General features: G+C 42.1%; 1 pseudogene; it reads left to right on the top strand.

Moving 5' to 3' along the window:
* Nucleotides 1-2829: 2829 nt before the first annotated feature.
* LOC145861329 (uncharacterized) lies at nt 2830-6716 on the top strand (annotated as a pseudogene).
* Nucleotides 6717-8631: the final 1915 nt, after the last annotated feature.

The raw sequence follows: 8631 nt of genomic DNA, 5'->3' as shown, positions 1-8631 counted from the left end.
TGAAGTTTGCCAATGAACATCTGAATGATTCAGAGGACAACTGGGTGAAAGTGTTGTGGTCAGATGAGACCAAAATGGAGCTCTTTGGCATCAACTCAACTCGCCGTGTTTGGAGGAGGAGGAATGCTGCCTATGACCCCAAAAACACCATCCCCACTGTCAAACATGGAGGTGGAAACATTATGCTTTGGGGGTGTTTTTCTGCTAAGGGGACAGGACAACTTAACCGCATCAAAGGGACGATGGACGGGGCCATGTACCGTCAAATCTTGGGTGAGAACCTCCTTCCCTCAGCCAGGGCATTGAAAATGGGTCGTGGATGGGTATTCCAGCATGACAATGACCCAAAACACACGGCCAAGGCAACAAAGGAGTGGCTCAAGAAGAAGCACATTAAGGTCCTGGAGTGGCCTAGCCAGTCTCCAGACCTTAATCCCATAGAAAATCTGTGGCGGGAGCTGAAGGGTCGAGTTGCCAAACGTCAGCCTCGAAACCTTAATGACTTGGAGAAGATCTGCAAAGAGGAGTGGGACAAAATCCCTCCTTAGATGTGTGCAAACCTGGTGGCCAACTACAAGAAATGTCTGACCTCAACAAGGGTTTTGCCACCATGTACTAAGTCATGTTTTGCAGAGGGGTCAAATACTTATTTCCCTCATTAAAATGCAAATCAATTTATAACATTTTTGACATGATTTTTTTCTGGATTTTTGTTGTTGTTATTCTGTCTTTCACTGTTCAAATAAACCTACCATTAAAATTATAGACTGGTCATTTCTTTGTCAGTGGGCAAATGTACAAAATCAGCAGGGGATCAAATACTTTTTTCCCTCACTGTATGCTGAGCACTTGTTGACTGCTTTTCCTTCACTCTGCGGTCCAACTCATTCCAAACCATCTCAATTGGGTTGAGGTCGGGTGATTGTGGAGGCGAGGTCATCTGATGCAGCACCTCATCACTCTCCTTGGTCAAATAGCCCTTACACAGCCTGCAGGTGTGTTTTGGGTCATTGTCCTGTTGAAAAACAAATGATAGTCCCACTAGGCGCAAACCAGATAGGATGGCGTATCGCTGCAGAATGCTGGTTAAGTGTGCCTTGAATTCTAAATAAATCACAGACCGTGTCACCAGCAAAGCACCATCACACCTCCTTCTCCGTGCTTCATGGTGGGAACCACACATGCAGAGATCATCCATTCACCTACTCTGCGTCTCACAAAGACACGGCGGTTGCAACCAAAAATCTCAAATTAGGACTCCTCAGACCAAAGGACAGATTTCCACCAGTCTAATGTCCATTGCTCATGTTTCTTGGCCCAAGCAATCTCTTCTTATTATTGGTGTCCTTTAGTAGTGGTTTCTTTGCAGCAATTCGACCATGAAGGCCTGATTCACGCAGTCTCCTCTGAAGAGTTTATGTTGAGATGTGTCTGTTACTTGAACTCGGTGAAGCATTTATTTGGGCTGCAATCTGAGGTGCAGTTAACGCTAACTTATTCTCTGCAGCAGAGGTAACTCTAGGTCTTCCTTTCCTCTGGCGGTCCTCATCAGAGCCCAGTTTCATCATAGTGCGTGATGGTTTTGGAACTGCACTTGAAGAAACTTTCAAAGTCCTTGAAATGTTCCGCATTGACTGACCTTCATGCCTTAAAGTAATGACGGACTGTTGTTTCTCTGTTTTATTTGAGCTTTGAAATGCAAGAGAAAGGTCACACTTTCAGCTAAGAAGCTGGAGGTAATTTAGATTGTGTCCACAAGAAGGCAGCAGTTTGTGCAAAGTTTCAGACTGATAACTTCAAGAATGAGCAAGCTACATGACATTTAGTATGAAGTCACCCAGGTGTCCTTCACGATTGGCCCAAAACAATCAAATGTATTTATAAAGCCCTTATTACATCAGCTGATGTCACAAAGTGCTGTACAGAAACCCAGCCTAAAACGCCAAACAGCAAGCAATGCAGGTGTAGAAGCACAGTGGCTAGGAAAAACTCCCTAGAAAGGCTGGAACCTAGGAAGAAATCTAGAGAGGAACCAGGCTATGAGGGTTGGCCAGTCCTCTAACAGGAGACGCGACAAGAATGCTGATACAATGTCTCCAAACACAGAAGTGAAATATTTAAGATAAGGGCTAAGTTAGCAGCCAACACTGATCTAATGTCATAAGTGAACACCCCACAAACCACACACAAAGTAAAAAACAAACAAAAAAATGGTACATACTATTTATAATTACAGTATTTAGAACACCCTCTACACAATATTGTGCTGCTGGTCCCAAGTCTCTTTCAGCTGTAAAGCACTTACTATCTACTTGTAGGCTGGCTGGGTATTCCCACCTCTAGATGGCTGGGCGGGGTTTGTTGTGGAGCCAGAGAGAGCAGCAGTCAGACTAAGTGGGGGATGGAGGACTTGAATGTGGTCTCTTTGAAGTCAGTCTTTACCACAAAAAAAAATCTGTAAGAACTCAAGTTTATTACTTATTATATTGAACCTTTATTTTAGCAATTCATCAAATAAACAACAACACATCTATAAACATATATTATATAGAGTGGAGAACACCAGTGAAGTGTGTACCAATTATTTGTTTCTTTTTTATATTAAACTTTCTTTAACTAGGCAAGTCAGTACAAATTCTTATTTACAATGACGCCTACCCTGGCCGACGCTGGGCCAATTGTGCGCTGCCCTATGGGACTCCCAATCACGGCCGGATGTGATGCAGCCTGGATTCGACCCAGGTACTGTAGTGTGTTAGACCACTGCGCCAGTTGGGAGCCCAATGTGTATTGGATGTTGACTTTGACATGTTGTGGCTTTTGGCGCCTATGATCCTCACCCAAAAGGGCAAGTCATGACATGACCCAGTCTATTGCTAGGTTGAATTCTGTCGTTCTGACATCACATCGCTGAGAAACTCCACACTGCACAACAAAGCTTGTGTTGTTCGTTCCAACTTCCCACTGGGCATGAAAATTTGCAGTAGAACTGTTTGATGATGAACTGTTACAATGAGAAGGTAATGTTATTTCATGCTACTGAGTCTTGCAGGGATGACACCAGTATTGTCAGCATTTGTTTATTCACTGAGCAATCTGGAGTGCCCAGAGAATAGACAAAAAAATTGAAGTGGAAAAACTGCCAGTTTTTTAAAGTTCTATGAAATGAGTCTTTGTAGTTAGTAACCCTTATGATACTGAGTGGAGGATGATATGGCTCATAATTTTCACGACTTTTGCCTCTTTTTAGCTTTCAACTCTTACCCACTTTAGAACAGTTTTATTCCCCTTTTGTATTGCACAGCCTACTGACATGAATACATACAGTTGAAGTCGGAAGTTTACATGCACCTTAGCCAAATACATTTAAACTCAGTTTTTCACAATTCCTGACATTTAATCCTAGTAAAATTCACTGTCTTAGGTCAGTTAGGATCAGCACTTTATTTTAAGAATGTGAAATGTCAGAATAATAATAGAGAGAATGATTTATTTAAGATTTTATTTCTTTCATCACATTTCCCAGTTGGGTCAGAAGTTTACATGCTACCAAATACTAATTGAGTGTATTACCTTTAAATTGTTTAACTTGGGTCAAACGTTTCGGGTAGCCTTCCATAACCTTCCCACAATAAGTTGGGTGAATTTTGGCCCATTCCTCCTGACAGAACTGGTGTAACTGAGTCAGGTTTCTAGGCCTCCTGGCTCACACACAATTTTTCAGTTCTGCCCAAAAATGTTCTATAGGATTGAGGTCAGGGCTTTGTGATGGCCACTCCAACACCTTGACTTTGTTGTCCTTAAGCCATTTTGCCACAACTTTGGAAGTATGCTTGGGGTCATTGTCCATTTGGAAGATCCATTTGCGACCAAGCTTTCACTTCCTGACTGATGTCTCGAGATGTTGCTTCAATATATCCACATCATTTTCCTCCCTCATGATGCCATCTATTTTGTGAAGTGCACCAATCCCTGTTGCAGCAAAGCACCCCCACAACATGATGCTGCCACCCCCGTTCTTCACGGTTGGGATGGTGTTCTTCAGCTTGCAAGCGTCCCACTTTTTCCTCCAAACATAACGATGGTTATTATGGCCAAACAGTTCTATTATTGTTTCATCAGACCAGAGGACATTAATCCAAAAAGTACTATCTTTGTCCCCATGTGCAGTTGCAAACCGTAGTCTGGCTTTTTTATGGCGGTTTTGGAGCAGTGGCTTCTTCCTTGCTGAGCGGCCTTTCAGGTTATGTTGATATAGGACTAGTTTTACTGTGAATATAGATAATTTTGTACCTGTTTCCTCCAGCATCTTCACAAGGTCCTTTGCTGTTGTTCTGGGATTGATTTGCACTTTTCGCACCAAAGTACGTTCATCTCTAGGAGACAGAACGCATCTCCTTCCTGTGCGGTATGACGGTTGCGTGGTCCCATGCTGTTTATACTTGCGTACTATTGTTTGTACAGATGAATGTGGTACCTTAAGGTTTGGAAATTGCTCTCAAGGATGAACCAGACTTGTGGAGGTCTATAATTTTTTTTGTGAGGTCTTGGCTGATTTCTTTTGATTTTCCCATGATGTCAAGCAAAGAGGCAGAGAGTTTGAAAGTAGGCCTTGAAATACATCCACAGGTACACCTCCAATTGACTCAAATGATGTAAATTAGCCTATCAGAAGCTTCTAAAGCCATGACATAATTTTCCACGCTGTTTAAAGGTACAGTCGACTTAGTGTATGTAAACTTCTGACCCACTAATTGTGATACAGAAAATGGTAAGTGAAATAATCTGTCTGAAAACAATTGTTGGAAAAATTACTTGTGCCATGCACAAACTACAACCGACTTGCCAAAACCTATAGTTTGTTAACAAGAAATTTGTGGAGTGGTTGAAAAAGGAGTTTTAATGACTCCAACCTAAGTGTATGTAAACTTCTGACTTCAACTGTATGTCACTCGGTACAGCCAGAAGAGGACTGGCCACCCCTTTGAGCCTGGTTCCTCTCTGTTTCTTCCAAGGTTCCTATTTTCTAGGGGGGTTTTCGTGGCCACTGTGCTTCTACATCTGCATTGCTTGCTCTTTGGGGATTTTGGGTGGGTTTCTATAGAATACTTTCTTACAACTGCAGATGTAAAAAGGGCTTCATAATATACATTTGATTGACATGAATATCACACCAACTGACTGGTTCTTCTGGTGTTGTTCACACAGGAGACCATGTTGAGACATTCTCTACATCCAGAGAGCAACATCAGGAAGATCACAGAGCTAAGAGGTCTCACCACTGCCCACATTGTAAGGAGATTTTCCCACTTCCATCAAAGCTAAAAATACACCTAAAAATACACACAGGAGAAAAGCCTTACTCCTGCTCTGACTGTGTGGCGAGTTTCTTTCGACTGGGCACCTTAAAACAACATGAACGTATACACATAGGAGAGAAGCCTTACTCCTGCTCTGACTGTGTAAAATGCTTCACAACAATAACTGAGCTAATAGTTCATCAAAGAACACACACAGGAGAGAAGCCTTACTTCTGCTCTGTCTATGGGGCGAGTTTCTCTCGACTGGGCAACTTAAAACAACATGAACGTACACACACAGGAGAGAAGCCTTACTCCTGCTCTGACTGTGTAAAATGCTTCACAACATCAACTGAGCTAAAAATTCATCAGAGAACACACACAGGAGAGAAGCCTTACTCCTGCTCTGACTGTGGGGCGAGGTTCTCTCGACTGGGCACCTTAAAACAACATGAACGTACACACACAGGAGAGAAGCCTTACTCCTGCTCTGACTGTGGGGCGAGTTTCTCTCGTCTGGGCAACTTAAAACAACATGAACGTATGCACACTGGAGAGAAGCCTTACTCCTGCTCTGACTGTGTAAAATGCTTCACAACATCAACTGAGCTAATAGTTCATCAAAGAACACACACAGGAGAGAAGCCTTACTCCTGCTCTGACTGTGGAAAGAGTTTCTCTCAACTGGGTGACTTAAAAAGACATGAACGTATACACACAGGAGAGAAGCCTTACTCCTGCTTTAACTGTGGGGCGAGTTTCTCTCATCCGGGCACCTTAAAACAACATGAACGTATACACACAGGAGAGAAGCCTTACTCCTGCTCTGACTGTTGGGCGAGTTTCTCTCGACTGGGCACCTTAAAACAACATGAACGTATACACAGAGGATAGAAGCCTTACTCCTGCTCTGACTGTGGAAAGAGTTTCTCTCAACTGGGTCATTTAAAAAGACACCAAGGTAAACAGCAGAGAGAGGAGCCTTACCACTGATCTGACTGTAGAACATGTTTTAAAACAACAGCTGAGTTAAAAGGTCATCAGAGAACAGACACAGGAGAGAAGCCTTACTTCTGCTCTCAATGTGGAAATAGTTTTTCCCGATTGGGCAATGTAAAAAAACACTAACGGATAGACACTTGAGAGAAGCCTTATCATTGTACTGATTGTGAGAAGAGATTCCACAGATTGGGCCATTTAAAAAGACACCAATGTATACATGAAGGAGAGAAGCCTCATCAGTTCTATCAGACCAGCTAAGATTAGACACTCCACTTAATTCTCATGTCATTAAATAATTGGCAATGTTGAATTGGATCAAATGAAGAAAGCGTAGAATGCTCTATTGTAATCCTATACAGTTGAAGTCAGAAGTTTACATACTTAGGTTGGAGTCATTAAACTCGTTTTTCAACCACTCCACAAATTTCTTGTTAACAAACTATAGTTTTGGCAAGTCGGTTAGGACATCTACTTTGTACATGACACAAGTCATTTTTCCAGCAATTGTTTACAGACAGATTATTTCACTTATAATTCACAGTATCACAATTCCAGTGGGTCAGAAGTTTACATACACTAAGTTGTCTGTGCCTTTATATAGCTTGGAAAATTCCAGAAAATTATGTCATGGCTTTAGAAGCTTCTGATAGGCAAATTTACATAATTTGAGTCAATTGGAGTTGTACCTGTGGATGTATTTCAAGGCCTACCTTCAAACTCAGTGCCTCTTTGCTTGACATCATGTGAAAATCAAAAGAAATCAGCCGAGACCCCAGAAACTATTGTAGACCTCCACAAGTCTGGTTCATCCTTGGGAGCAATTTCCAAATGCCTGAAGGTACCGCGTTCATCTGTACAAACAATAGTACGCAAGTATAAACAGCATGGGACCACGCAACCGTCATACCGCACAGGAAGGAGACGCGTTCTGTCTCCTAGAGATGAATGTACTTTGGTGCGAAAAGTGCAAATCAATCCCAGAACAACAGCAAAGGACCTTGTGAAGATGCTGGAGGAAACAGGTACAAAATTATCTATATTCACAGTAAAACTAGTCCTATATCGACATAACCTGAAAGGCCGCTCAGCAAGGAAGAAGCCACTGCTCCAAAACCGCCATAAAAAAGCCAGACTACGGTTTGCAACTGCACATGGGGACAAAGATCGTACTTTTTGGAGAAATGTCCTCCGGTCTGATAAAACAAAAATAGAACTGTTTGGCCATAATGACCATCGTTATGTTTGGAGGAAAAAAGTGGGACGCTTGCAACCCAAAGAACACCATCCCAACCATGCAGCACGGGGTGGCAGCATCATGTTGTGGGGGTGCTTGGCTGCAGGAGGGACTGGTGCACTTCACAAAATAGAAAATGATGTGGATATATTGAAGCAACATCTCAAGACATCAGTCAGGAAGTGAAAGCTTGGTCGCAAATGGGTCTTCCAAATGGACAATGACCCCAAGCATACTTCCAAAGTTGTGGCAACATGGCTTAAGGACAACAAAGTCAAGGTATTGGAGTGGCCACCACAAAGCCCTGACCTCAATCCTATAGAACATTTGAGGGCAGAACTGAAAAATATTGTGTGAGCAAGGAGGCCTAGAAACCTGACTCAGTTACACCAGCTCTGTCAGGAGGAATGGGCCAAAATTCACCCAACTTATTGTAGGAAGCTTGTGGAAGGCTACCTAAAACGCTTGACCCAAGTTAAACAATTTAAAAGAGACGCTACCAAATACTAATTGAGTGTATGCAAATTTCTGACCCACTGGGAATGTGTTGAAATAAATAAAAGCTGAAATAAATCATTCTCTCTACTATGATTCTGACATTTCACATTCTTAAAATAAAGTGGTGATCCTAACTGACCTAAAACAAGGAATTCTTACTAGGATTAAATGTCAGGAATTGTCAAACTGAGTTTAAATGTATTTGGCTAAGGTGTGTGTAAATTTCCGACTTCAACTGTAGTTTCTCACTATGAGAGAACTTTACAGAGGAAAGAGAGCGTTATAGAATGTTAGCCTCTCTTTACTTTACTGATCAGTTTGCACCTTGTCAGTTTTGATGTGTTTGTTAGTTTCTACTGTAAAGAAATTGATATTACCTTAGGGTTGAATATCCTCTGTGAGGTGTCTCACAATGGAGTCTGATGGTTGACTGGGTGGTACTGCTTCCCGCCGCAGTTTCCTGTGGGAAAGAGCTGGTAGACACAACATACTCTGTTTACAAAACATTAACGACACCTGCTCTTTTCATGATATAGACTGACCAGGTGAATCCAGGTGAAAAGCTATGATCCTTAATAGTGTAGTTTTTGTGTATTT

This window comes from Salmo salar, chromosome 17, assembly GCF_965601325.2.
Source record: "Salmo salar chromosome 17, fSalSal1, whole genome shotgun sequence".
Classification (NCBI taxonomy): Eukaryota; Metazoa; Chordata; class Actinopteri; order Salmoniformes; family Salmonidae; genus Salmo; species Salmo salar.
Note: the sequence above shows the minus strand (reverse complement) of the source record. Positions and strands in the feature narration are given on the sequence as shown.